A 14,071-nucleotide genomic window follows, 5' to 3' on the forward strand; every position below is an offset into this window, starting at 1 on the left:
CAGGTCACATGGCGGCTGACGTGCGTGGCCAACGTTCGGGGACATTCCGAGGAAGTAAACGTAATCAATGAAGCACACAAAAAGTTTTATTGACTCGTCTTCTACGATACTAGGGCAATTACAGTCCTCGGGAACATTAGGATCTTTTGTCGAGGATAGCGGAAATTGATAATTTTGTCAATGTGGCCCGTAGGATGCGGTGCACAAAATATTTGCAAAGCCATGGAATAAAAAATTACACCATCTTCCCGAGGGGAACCATGGGGTGATGCGGAGCGTCGCGGATCGTTATTAACGGTGTTATTAACGGTGTTAGCAACGTTGTTGAACTTCACGGTCCCGAACCTCAGGTTCTGCTGCTCGACGTTCACGAACCAACACGGCTTCCCGTTCTCGAAGGTCGGGTTCCGCCGCTCCCTTCGTAGGTTTACGTTGAACTTCGCGGTCCCGAACCTCAGGTTCTGCTGCTCGACGTTCTCGAACCGCCGCTGCTTCACGTTGTCATGGTTCAGCATCCGCCGCTCGACGTTGACGAATGGACGCCGCTTCCCGTTGCCGTAGTTCAGGGTCTGCCGCTCGCTTCAAGCGTTTGCGCTCAGCGCCGCGTGCCCTTCGCTGCGCAGCTTTGTACGTAGCGTTGCGGTTAGTTTGTGGGGTGGTGCTGACGCTTGCTTGCGCCAACCCGCTATACTCAGCGACAACTTTTCTTGGCAATGCAATGGAAGGTACGTCCCGCGTCCCCTCTCCCATTTTGAGTGTACGCAGGCTCTCCTCCTCTCCCCGGAAATGGGGGAGGAGGAGAGCCTGCGTACACTCAAAACGGGAGAGGGGACGCGGGACATACCTTCCATTGCATTGCCAAGAAAAGTTGTCGCCGAGTATAACTGACGGGACTGTTGCTTCCATCACACTTCATCGGAAGAACGGAGCGAAGTGGAGTCAACAGCGGTGAACTGAACGCGCGCAGCGCGGCTACCGCTGCTTATATTCACACTTGAAGGAGAGGAGACTAGAGGAGGAGAGTTGCGCATGCGCGCGCGGTGTGAGTAGAAGCGAACGCACGCGAAGTGCACGCAGCTGGTAAAGAGAGAGAGCGGAGAGAGTAACCAACACCTCCTAGAAGACAAGGCCATAGCGCTCTGAGAGGCTACGACACAATGGCGGAGGAAGGAAGTCCATGGCGCAACCACGTGAGAATACGCTATCGACGTGAAAAAAATTATCCTTGACAAGCGGCGCAGTGGTGTTCGTTCATGTGCGTTTATCCGACATTAATATACGTTTTAAAGGCGCAGTCTTGTACAATTTATTATAAATATAATATAAACGTAATATACAACGCGCTTCCAAGGTTGAGAGTACCAAATTTATATTTATGAATATCCCCGTAACCGCGGGACTACGTGCAGCTTCGCAGCACCCCACACTTTTCGAAAGGACCGGCTGCGATGCTGCCGATGCCACATGGCTCCGATTCTGGTAAATTTACGTTGTGTGTGAGCTGCTGACTCTCTGAAAAGGAACGCTGAGACATCTCAGAAGAGAAGGATACCGAAAAGAAATCCAGTCATTGTCGCAGGGAGCGCACGCCAGCAAGAGATGGGTCGACAACGTTAAGCCTTTCGTCGCCGCTGCTCTCGTGTGTGGTACTTTTGAGACTTGTTTCCCGTCGTATTTCTGTCATGACCGTAGTCTCGGGTAGTTTTTTTTTGTGTTCGCTTGGATACTACGGCATTTACGTGGATTCGTGAAACAAGTCCTGCTACGGTTTGAGTGACATGTGTGACAACTAGCCAACGAAGACTCTGGTCGATTAATCGATAGACCTCTCCCGACAGAAAGAGGCTTGGTGTTCGTGTTCAAATGTGTTCGTCACGGATATTGTGGGACGTATGGATACGATCGACAAGTGAGAAACAACTTGTTTACGGGCTTTCTTGGTCATGTAGGGCGCAAGTAAAATGCTGCAATCGTTTTTTTAATCGCATGATAGATTGCAATTTTGTTCTTTGTCGTTATTTGTTTGCAGTTGCGTCGACATTTGTAAATATGCGCGGTAATCTAGTTTTCACTAAAAGGTGAAAAACAAGTTTTTGTGATTATTGAAAGTGCGTTGTTTGTGGTTCTGTGTTTATTTATACTAAGGTTATTATTGCCTTTACCGTGTTTATACTATAATCTTAACTATTAAGGTAATAGTATTATTATATACAAAATAAGTTATGTTTTGTTCTAAGACAGCTCGAGCGCATAGGGAGAAGTAAATTAGTAGACTAAGTAGTACGCTTAGTGCCCCTGCCACACGAAAAAGTTAATATATTTTCATTCAGTCATATAGGATTTAATCAGCTAGCAGTCTTGAGTGATTATAGGAACGCCGCAAGCGGATTTGTTGACCCCAAAATGTCATTCGATCGAAATTACATTAATTTTGCCATTTGGCCGGGGTATGATGCAAGAATTCAGTGACTGCACGCGATAACGTCGCTTACATGATCGTGAGAAACACTTGTCTTGCCTTGTCCGCGTTGACTACGTCTACCTGATTTTTAACTGTTCTGTTTTGCTGTTTCCAAATCACTGCGTGTCTCGCCATTTTGTCGAAGTATTTCTGTATAAAATATGCATTCCTACAACAATAATGGCATGACTCAATGTTTTCGACTTAAAACAATCACATTTTTCTATAGATGTCTTATACGCATACCTCGTGCCATTTCGTACCGATTATTTAGCGGTGTAATATTTTGCTCATGTAATAAAATGTTTTCTATACCCGTTGCTATGTGCAGCTTTCATTTTAGCTAATATGACACGCGTATGTGACTAAAAACGTGTTACGACGGTCGATCCACGGGCGTTGCCTTCGCTTCGACGCGCGCCCCCGATGGCCTTCCTTTGCGACGTCACGAGAAGAGCGCTACGGCCTTGTCTTCTAGGAGGTGTTGGAGTAACGCGCAGCTGTTGGAGAGAGGGAAGGAGGAGAGTTGCGCATGCGTAGTGTGAGTGCGGACTACGACGCCGCGGGACATAGACCCGAGATGCTCCGCATCTAAATAAAAAAAAACTACACGCATGCAAACGTTTAGTTAGTGCTTATTGATATGTATAAGAGCTCAGATAGTCGGGCATAGCATAGCGAGCTCAGATAGTCGGGCGTAGCACTCGACATATACGTTCTCAGGAAATTTGATGCAGAAATAAAGCTAGAAGCGTGCCTGCAACGCGAAACAACGAGCGCACTCCACGCAACGCAATGGCGAAAACACGGAGAGCCTGGCCGCTTTTGCCCACACAGCTTCCGAGCATGCGCGACCTTCCAGCCATGTTGGTAAACAGTGCCGCTCCGCGTGTCGGTATAAAAGAAAGGTTCGTTATAACATTGACAAGAGTTTTTTGAGCCTGGAAAGAGAGGATAATGCGCCAGTGAAATCGAAAATATGCCGGACCGCCATGTTTTAGACTTCTACCCAATAGATAGGGCCAGTGTGTCCTCTCGTCGTAAGGTACAATTAGAGGTTCCAAGGCACTCTGTTCTAAGAGGTCGCAAGTCTGTTAAGTTGCGGTGATTGGCTCTCCGAGTGTTGTGCGGCAAAGTAGATTTGTTTTGTTTTGTTTATTTGAAGTTTTTGACAATACAGAGATTGCCATGGAGCTGCGGCAAAAGGCGGCAATAAATCGCCTGACCAGGCCCCTTGTACCAGGCTACACTCACAACAGAGGCAGCAGGGAAACATACAGCAAAAAAAAAAAATTCTAAATGTACTACCTATGAGGTCATAGGATTACGAAAAAAAATTATATAACAGCAACATAATTGCAAATACATCGATATATATGATTAGAACCTACACACATACACAAAGAAAAGAAGAAAAAGAAACTACAACGGATGAAGCAGATTGATTTTTGCCTGTTTTATACACTCACGTCACAGGCAGCAATCAACATATACTACCTATGAGGTCATAGAAAAATATAGAGAAAAATTATGACAGCAACATAATTTCGAATACATTGATATGCATGATGAGAACAGACAGAACAGCAAACTACAGCGGATGAAGAAATACATTTTTGCTTGTTTTCTGAAGGACAACAGTGAGGAGCTATTGTCAATCATGTCAACTAAGACAGGGTAAAAATTCAGGAGGTTAGGAATTTTCCAGATTAATAATTGTGTACCGGAATTAGTTCTGGTTCTGATTGTTTTAAAATTTCTTTGTCTAAAATTGTAATGTACGTCAGTGTCTGTATATGTAGACGAAAATAGTTCACGGCCAGCTTTTAGCTTTGAAAAAATAACTTGACACTCTAATAAATGCACGGGCTTTATTAGAGTGTGGAGGAATCGGTGGACGAGCGGGCTAGCGCACACCAGGGGCCCTAATCGGGACACTTGGCAAAAAAAGTCGGCGAGAAATCTGGCGGCTGTGATTGGCCAACGCCGCACTTGACCTTGGCGCCGGCCAATCAGAGCTGCCGAATTTCTCGCCGACTTTTTCGCCAAGTGTTTAGGGCTCCAGCTCAGAGCACGTGGAGCGAAAACTCTAGCTGCAGAGCCCAGGGATCCCGGGTTCAATCCCCACCTCTGCCCGTTTCGATCTGGATGAGTATCTTACCGGCGTGCGGTCGTGTATCGCTACTGCGTGATGCACGTTGAACACCCCGGCCTAGCGGTTGTGCTGCACTGCCTCGATTTTCGAAAGAAAAAAAAAGAAGTTAAAACTGTCCGGTGTGTTGCGGCAAGAAACAAGGTTCTATAGTGCGAGGCTGGCGTTTCCCGCGGTCTTATTGGAAGTGCCATGCCTCGAAAAGTTGCATGAATAAGAGATGAGGAAACCGCGAGCAATGAATGATGGGACGACCAACAATGAGCCTAGTTTCGCCTGTTTTATTTTTGTTTTAAATAAAACTGAAGGATATATGTAACTGCAAAACAGACGTGGTAACGTGCTCTTGCAGCGTGACCGTTCTACTTGTTTATTAGTTTCGTCCTCGAAAACCTACAGTCTCCGTTTTGAATTTTGTTAAGCAGGCTCGCTCACCCAATCAAGTCATTTTTTTTCTTTGTTTCATATTGTTCATAGCGTCACACTCCCGAAGTACAATGAGCGGCAAAACGAGCTGGCAAAATTTAGTGCTATAGCCGAAAGGTGTAATATTCCGCGTGAGGAACCTTTGGCAGGGTATTGTATGAAATCGACTGCAACACTGCGACAATAGCAAGAGACCTGTTGCAAAACTCGCAGCGCCGTTTGCGGCGCCGAAAGGAGTGCCGGGAACGGTAGGCACAGATCCGGTTGTAGCTAGGGATGTCGCGAACTTTTATCGCGCCCGACGCTCGGCAGGTTAGGAAAACCTTCGAAATTTTCGCAAAGTTCGACGAAGTGTCACTTATGGACAGCGTGGTCCAGCTTCTATACGAGGATTTAGAACTTTCGGAAACAGATAATTTAGAAAGTAGTTTATTTCAAAGTTTGTAAAACGATGCCCAATGTTTACGCGATATGAAAGCAGAAAGGTACTTTTAACGCTTTCGTTAGCTAGAAATGTGAACCAAAGATGCAATACACCCAACAAATATTTAACTTCTTCTCCATCATGTAGTGTAAGCTCGTTTTCAAGTTTTTGCGCATGCGCACAAAAGTCGAACTGCAGTCAAACGTTTGACGAACAACACGTTGAAAGTTCGAAAAAATCAAACTTGTTCAACCTCGAACCTGCGCAGGTTCGCGATATCCCTGTCTTCACCAAAAAAAAAACGTAATAAAATTAAAAAACTATATAAAAAAATGAAGTGCGTTTTTTTGCGCGGCATTACTAATTTTCCCCTTTATGTAGATAATTAAGATGTATCCGGGTGCATTCTACAGGGGATGTCAAATACTGGCAAGGCTCTTTAAATCGACCGCAAAAATCGGTTTTGTTAACCTATCGCGCTATGATTTTGTGCAGCGTTTTTGTAGGTGGCGCATTTTTTCTATTGAACTTGCAAAGACCCAACTTACCTAAAAAAGCAAAACAACAACAAACAACAACAACAACTTATCTTTTATAAAAACACAGCGTGTCACGTCACCCTCGTGACGTCACACGTGACCCTCCCCTCCTGTTCCTCCTCACGAACTGCGCTTTAATTAGGCATTACAGGGAATCGTAAACGTCTTTCATTTTTTACTTTTTCTTCGCTTAAGTTAGCTCTTTGCAAATTTTATACAAAAAAATGCACCACCAGTGGGCAACATTGCACGAAATCGATGCGCGATAGGTTAAAAAACCGATTTTTGAGGTCGATGTAAGAAGCCTGGCCGCTATTTGAAACACCCTGCATTTAGATTAAATAAATGTTACCTTGTCGAGACGTACACGCTTCAGACGCCAAAAAACAAAAATCGCTTCGTCCTCCTACAATCAAATATACCAAGAACAACTTCGCGCGGCATATTAACAGTGCAAAAAAAAAAAAAAAAAATCTTTCCCTTTTCTTAAGGTGAAAACGAGTATAGGTATAGGCTATAGGATACAGCGCAAGCGGCGGGGAGAACGCGAGCGAGGGGACGAAGGCGGGCGAAGAAGGGCGTCCGCCCGAAACTTCGTGTATACCTTCCTGTCCGAGAAGCCCAACCATATTATTTGCAATTTCATGTTTTAGCTCACTGTGCTCGGCAGCGTCCCCGTACTCTTTATTTTCATGCACTGCTGGGATGCACTATACTTCGTCAAGGGGGCAATCGAATCCGAAACCATGCCGCCACTCATTTCCATGGTCGAATAAATTCCATAATGCAACCACGCGCGCGGTGCGGCGTGCACGGATTTTTGGAAGCAGTCTATCCCCACCCCAGCCCTATTTTGTTTGGATGAGTAACGTACCAGCGTGCGGTCGTGTACTACCACTACTGAGTGATGCACGTTAAAGACCCCTAAGCTGGCAGTAATACTGTACTGGCTAAATTTATCGTCCTAACGCGTAAACCAGCGTCGCCGCACTTCAAAGGCACACTGACCTTACGATGTAAAAACACGACCATCAAATTTGGTTTTAGTTCGACATACGGAGAGAAAAATGAGGGAGAGGAGGAAATGGGAGCGTGCGGGGTCGTGAGAGCGCCGAGCTCCGATTGAAAGGGTTAGCGGGTAGAGGTCAAGGCTAGCTGCCTCTGTCTCCACTCGCTGCCTCCCTCTAATCAGAGCGAACAAGTGCGTCACCTGCTCCTCGCGTTGGAACGGTGAGACAAAAGAAGCCAGCCTTTACAAGCGTATCCTTTCAGTCAGAGCTCGGCGCTCCGAAGCCCCCCACACCCTCTCATCTCCTCCTCTCCCTCAGTTTCTCCTCGTATAGGGTGCTTGCACTAGAGCATGGCGCAACGCTGCTTCCGGCGCAAAATTTACTCCGAATTCAAATCGGGGATGGTCTTCTGCTCTCGTCATATCTAATACTGCCCGCTCTGTCCGTTTACGTGCGAACGCAATATTTTCCCGATCGCTGGAGTACTTTCGTGTCGTGATCGACTGCGCCAGCCAATGTGGTCGGGAGCCTAAGAATGCGCCGGCTGCTACTTAATCTTTGTACATGCCGGTCTTTATTCGGTCTTGAGCTGCGTTCGAGAAGTCGGCTCGGCGGCGGGCAAAATATGCGGAGGACAAGTCGTCTGCTTCTTGCGCGGCAGTTTCGGTGACGTCAGAACGACGCCGATCTCTGATTGGCTTTGATTGGAAGGATAGTGGGTAGACCTAAATGCTAGATGTCTTCAGGCCTACTCACTATTTTTTTTTACAATCAGCCAATAAGAGCTCGTCAGCCGAATGCTCGGAAACTTTTCTGAGCGGTCCGATCACCGAAACGAAACCGGATACAGAGGGCAACTTCCACGACCGTTCACCTGCGATGGCCCAAGGTACCGCCCAATACGAAGGGTTTAGCCAATACGGAGTTTTTGTAGATCGTTATCGCCATCCCGCAACGCCCTCCGCAACCCGCTACGGTACCCGGAACTCTACAGTCGAGGCTATCGGCGCGCAGGCGCAGTAGCAATTTCTTCGTTGCGTAGGGCTTAGCGGAAGGGGAAACGCGGTCTACGACATCCGCCCAGCGCACCTGCCGCATGTCCGCACGCTCGCACGAAAAAATGGCAGCCTTCAGTTCGGACGCTGGTTTTCGCAAGCCTCCCGGTTGTATCGCCTTTTTCCCTCTTTCTCTTTGATCCCAAGAGCGGAAGTGGCTAAGGTCATGTGACCGGTCCTCTGGCACGCTCTCCCACAGCTCCCCAGTTAAGACCCGTTCACACTCCTGCGACCGAGTAAGACCGGGAGAGACCAGACCGGTTTTTAAGCCTCTTGCGATCTCTTAGGACCAACTCCGCTGCAGCGCACCCTGTCCTAAGAAGTCGCAAAAGGCTTAAAAACCGGTCTGGTCTCTCTCGGTCTTAAGGGGTGTCTTGTTTGGACACCCCTTTACTCGGTCGCAAGAGTCTGAACGGCGCTTTAGATGTCAAATCGCCTCAGAGCGTGACGAGTCGTAGGACGGCGCGATACGACAAACTGAGATCGCTCTGAAAGAACAACCTGAATATTCTTAGAGACTTGGACACACCGAATATGCATCGACTTTTCGGAGTGCTCCAAAAGGTTGAATATCGATCAAGCGAATATGGCACGAGTAAATTCTACAGTGATTTGGAAAAGTAACGTCGACCTACCGCTGTTAGTTGGTCCCGATGAAAAGCGGTTGTTCAGCCTAACGTTTTTGTTAAATCTTTTTTTTTTTTTCTTAGTTCTTAGTAAATTAGTTCAGCCGTGTCGTCTATCCAATCACTGTTCGCTATGGGCGTCCAGCTTTAACCAGGCGACACCGTCACTAAAGCGGGGCGGGGAGGGGGGGGGGGGGGGGGGGTGGCGGTTAGACGGGGAGGTGTAATTATAGCTCGCGCCAGAGCAGTCCCGCGGTTCATGCCGAACGCGTCATAATCGGCGTGCCTCAAGCAGCGTTACCTTGTGTACCACAACTGGAAAAAAAGTAGACGGAAACAAAAATGGGCAGATTGAGTGTTTTATCGCATTCTGTAGAGGTATTCTTGAGCCGTAAATAGAAACACGACCCCTTATATATTTTTACTATTTCTTGTCTGCCCTTTTATTTAAAACTGTATTAAAGAAAATAAAAAAAATAAAAAAAATTGCTGTTGTAGCGTTGCTGCCATCTCACCAATGGTACCATGGTCATTCGCGACTCCAGCGGCCTAAAGGGGACGCCGCTATCGGGCAAATATTGTCACGAATGACAATTGATGGGGCGATGATAACTGACGAAACTAAACGTTTAATGGGGCGAACTTGTGCCCAAAACAAAAAGGAAACAGGAGAAAGCAGCAGAGCGTCGATGTCGGCGAAACCGCAGGATCGAGCGCTGGGGCGAGACTGATCCCGGCGTGACACGCGGGGCTCCTGTACGCGCGTGGGCTTCGGGAACATTCGGTGTAGAAGGTTCGGTGCGTAGAAGATTCTAACCTCGAATCAGCAAGACGGTTCTCGAATTTACCGGAACATCACATTACAGTGTGAACAAAAATATGTAGCCGCGGCAAGGAATCGAGCTCTGGCCTTCTGCGTGGAAGGCAAGCGCGATAACCGTTAGTCTACGGGGGCGCTGCCTACTAGGTCAGCTGCACTCGCGGCAATATGGCGGTCAAATCCAGGTCGTGCCGTGCCATGTGCCAGCTCAACGCGCAACGCTGGGGCACCAGCAAGAAAGCAATGAACTCCAAATAGTTTGCCCCGCTTTTCATCTTCCACGGTTCGAACCTGCGGCGATGTGTTGGGGTAAGCGAACTGCCAGAGGCTTGACTTTCTTCGAGGAAACGAGGAAAGGACTGCCCACTGTCCTTCCACGGTGCCGATGAAGATTGATAAATGCAGAATGTCTGGTTCACGCGGCTACATATGTCGCGTGCAGAGCAACCTGGGTCACAAGGCCATACTACGGTTACGACACGGTCACCGGTAGAACTGTTCTATCACGCAAACCACCGACAACATGGAAACATGGGAGCCAGAAGAGACGAGCAGAAATCGCGAAGGGACCTGTTCCGGCCAGTTCAGTGCTTTCCCGATAGGTGCCGTTCGTTTTGGTGGAGTCGCGAATAGAGACACACGAGGTGTGAATTTTATGAGTGCTCTCGGTCACTGGGATAAGCATGCGATGCCCTCCCCCCCCCCCCCCCCGCCCCTCTCTGCACGATAGCACCACCTCTTGCCACATTTTCGCACTCTTGGGGCGGCAATAAACTCGCCGCCCCACACCGCCACCGGTATCATGAAAGAGCGCCTAGATTACAGAGTGTTTCCAACTATGCTTGATGGGGTCACATGTTTTATGGGCCGCGTTAGCACTACGAGCTGCGAGAACGCGATGAAGGATTCGATCGTCTGCGAGCGTCTCTTCTGTCTGTCCACCCGCTTTCCTTCTCACCGCGGAACAACGCGACGCAACTTGCTGCGACCAATCTGCGAGGGGAGGCGTCCGCTATTTTATTGCCAACGCTCACCATAGTTCGAGTACCTTGGTCTCTCAACTCTATGTACGTTTGCAAGTCAGGCTTCAAGGCGCCTCCATCTTGCTCAGTTGTGATGCACTTGAGCGCAGCCATAATCCAATTATGACGCCTTAGCAAGGCTTCGTAATCAGATTATAATGCGTCCAAGCGCACTCCAGCCGAGCAAGATGACGGCGCCCAGAAGCCAAACTTGCAAACGTGCATAAGCTCTCTAGAAAGCATCGTGCCATACAGCCGTTTCGTCAATGGTTTAGCACTATTAAACACGCTTGTATACTGTACTCCTTGGAAAAGATTGAAATACTTGTAATCACTTACGACTTGAAGAAATTTCGGAAATAATTTGAACACATTTATTAGGAAGTAATCAGGATAACACGTGCTGCCTACCAAGAAATACTCGAAACAAGTCTCCGACGTCGGGATGGTATTCCAAAATTGCTGGATTACGGCGATAAGTAGTTTAAAATTCGGTGATTCTAATGAATAATGGTCAGTAAAAAGCACTCGTTCTCAAACCGGCAGAAAAAAAAAAAAAAATCCCGTCGTTTTGGATATTAGGACTGATCGGAAAAGTAACCGGTGCATTCTCAAGTAACGACCAAATACTTTTCTTTCCCAAGTAATCGAGTAATATAATTAAATACTTTTTGACCAAGCTTTATTGCAATTGTAATCGATTACTTTTTCGAGTTACGCGTGTGAGGTCGCCATTGGGGCGGTTCGTAAATTTCTGCTGCGCGTTGTACTGTTGTTGTGAAACTGTATGCTAGAGGCTCATTGCAGATATTTTGACACACCGCAAGTGTACTCACACCGCACATATAAGCAGGGGACCGGGAGGGGGGGGGGGAGGGGGGAGGGGGTGCAGGGGCTAAAGCACTTTGAGGTTCTAAGGGCTCCTCAAAATTGAAAGGCTTCCTCTCCCCGCTCATCCGCCATTTGTTTCCTTCGTTCTAACCTCTGAAAAGCCCCCTGCCCCCTCAACACACACACAAACATAAACACACACACAAGCATACCCACATACAAAAAAAAAACGCTTTATGGCGTACGCTTTTCTGCTTGACTACTGATTGTTGCGTGTCTACTCAGCTAAACATAATACACGCATCAAAAAAAAAAAAAAAAAAAAAAAGGAGAAAATATAGGAGTGGACCACGAACCGAAGTTTTCCGTATCGATTTTAGACATACTTGGACTCATAAAGACCGAAAGAAATCAACATAAAGACAGACGAGAGACTCTTTCCTTTCAAATGTAAGTGTCTCGTGTAAGAACCGTCCTTATTTTTTCTTCTTTTTTTTTTTTGCTTTTAGAGCGACAGCTGTTAAGAGCTCTTCTCACGACAGGAAACGACGTTTGTGGTTGACGTTGTCGTTGTAGCTGGCGATGTAGGGCGTCCGTAGTCAGTGTTGCCAAACCCTCGATAGTGATCCGTCCGCCGCCCGCGGGAACCGAACATGGGTCCAATGCGTGCGCAGCGGCGGCGCTTCAACAGAGCTGGCCACAGCGTTAAAGACCCGATTTATTCTTACACCCAGTGTCCACTACATTTACGATCTCATAAATTGTTGCACTGTCAATGTCAAGAGCTCGTGCCGGGAGAGACGCACTTGCACGCGCTCCAAAACAAAAAAGAAAAACAAGAGCGTTCCAAACAAAATGGTGAGATGTATATTCTCTTTTTTCGAACGCTTTTATTTATGCACTTCATGGTGCGCGAACGTGACGCCGATGCCCAGCGACTTTGCACTGACGTGTCGCAGCTATAGCTTTGACGTTACTGTGGATTAACAGGAACTTCTTTTTTTTTTCCTCGTTTATTCTGTTCCGATACTAAAACACCTATTTAAACAAAACAGGCCTAGACATTTACATATTTTCAGAAAAGGAACAGATAAACAAAAAAGTCTATCAAATAATTGGGTTATGGGGATATTTATACAGCGTGTAGTTGGTCAGCCATTAAAGTTGCGACGAGTCACACGCTGTAGATGAGCAATTTAACCAGTGCGGTACAACTGCTAGCCTGGGGTCTTTAACGTGCACCACGACCACGCAGTAGTGATACACGACCGCACGCCGGTACGATGCTCATCCAGATCGAAACGGGCAGGGGTGGGGCTCGAACCCAGGATCCCTGGGTTCTGCAGCGCGAGCTTTCGCTCCAGGCGCGTCGAGCTGGGTGTGCGCTTCAGCCCACTCGGCCACCGATTTTTTTTTATTTTTTTTATTGCCGGATTTTTTACATTGTCAAATAGGCAGGCATATCGCTCAAACCATAGGAAGCAGAGCAAGGCTAAACTAAACCAGTCCGAAGTGACTGGCGTCGGAGGCTAAAATTGTTTCATGGACAAAAGTGCCTCAATGCGCGGAAGCCACTCAGGCTCGCGCTTCTGTGCTCTGTTGACTTCAACTAACAAAGATACACTTTCACGAAAATATTCCCGCGCCTCATGGACATTATTGTCAGCGTTGTGTATAGCCATTCGGGACTTCCAAATACTGTGCAGACCCAACAGCATAACCAGGTCAAAGGGAAAACCTTCCTCGTTTTTAACCGATAGATAACGGATTCCATGCGCGTCTAGAAGGAGGTCCTTTTTCAGGGTACTTTGGAGGACGTCCCAGAAGAAGACCCCATCCCAGCACTCAAGAAACACGTGTTCAACCGTCTCTGGCTTCTTGCATAAAAAGCAGTGATCCCCCCACGGTACAAAAAGTCCCCTCTCATTTAGCCATGTCTTGACCGGCAGTGTACCTGAATGTAAATTAACGAAGAATGTCTTGGTACCTGCGGGCACCACCATACGCTTAACGCGCTTCAAGACATCCTGCCCTGGGCCTGCACCGTATAAGGCTCTGTATAGAGGTACAGGAAACACAGTATTGCACACAGCCTTATACAATCTTTTCCGAGGAACCTCACTCAAATACTGAACTGAAAAACGAGATAACAGAAATTTACATGAGGCAACGACTTCTTTTAAATATCCATGAATACACCAGACATCGAACAATCAATTCAGGCAACCTGCTTGCAACTCTCACTTGACAAACAGTGCGCAAAAAGGGGTCACTTATGTCCCTAAAATACATGAACCGATTAACAACCTCTCGTAAAAATAAATGCGTCAAACTAAGCCCCGATTGCGTACGCGTCGGAAAAGATTCGTCCTACTTGATCGCTCCCACGTGGAGCCCCAAATAAGCACTGCCAATACCCGGTGCAATTTCTGCACATGTACCCGCGAACAATGCAAAACTTGTAGAACGTACCACAGTTTGCTGACAAAAAACAAAGTGCAAACTGTGGCCCGTGCAAAAATAGACAGATCATACCTCCGACTTTTTTGTACTCTTTCGCGAAGCTCCACCAACTGCCGGCGACAATAGGGTTCGCTATCGCGATAATTTTCTAGAGGTACTCCCAAATATTTTGCGGGGCTGGTCACTCACTGCATGTTGGCAAACGAACAAGGAGTAGAGCTCCACTCTCCATGCCAAAATCC

The sequence above is a fragment of the Ixodes scapularis genome, unplaced genomic scaffold, assembly GCF_016920785.2.
Source record: "Ixodes scapularis isolate PalLabHiFi unplaced genomic scaffold, ASM1692078v2 PGA_scaffold44__24_contigs__length_19508400, whole genome shotgun sequence".
Classification (NCBI taxonomy): Eukaryota; Metazoa; Arthropoda; class Arachnida; order Ixodida; family Ixodidae; genus Ixodes; species Ixodes scapularis.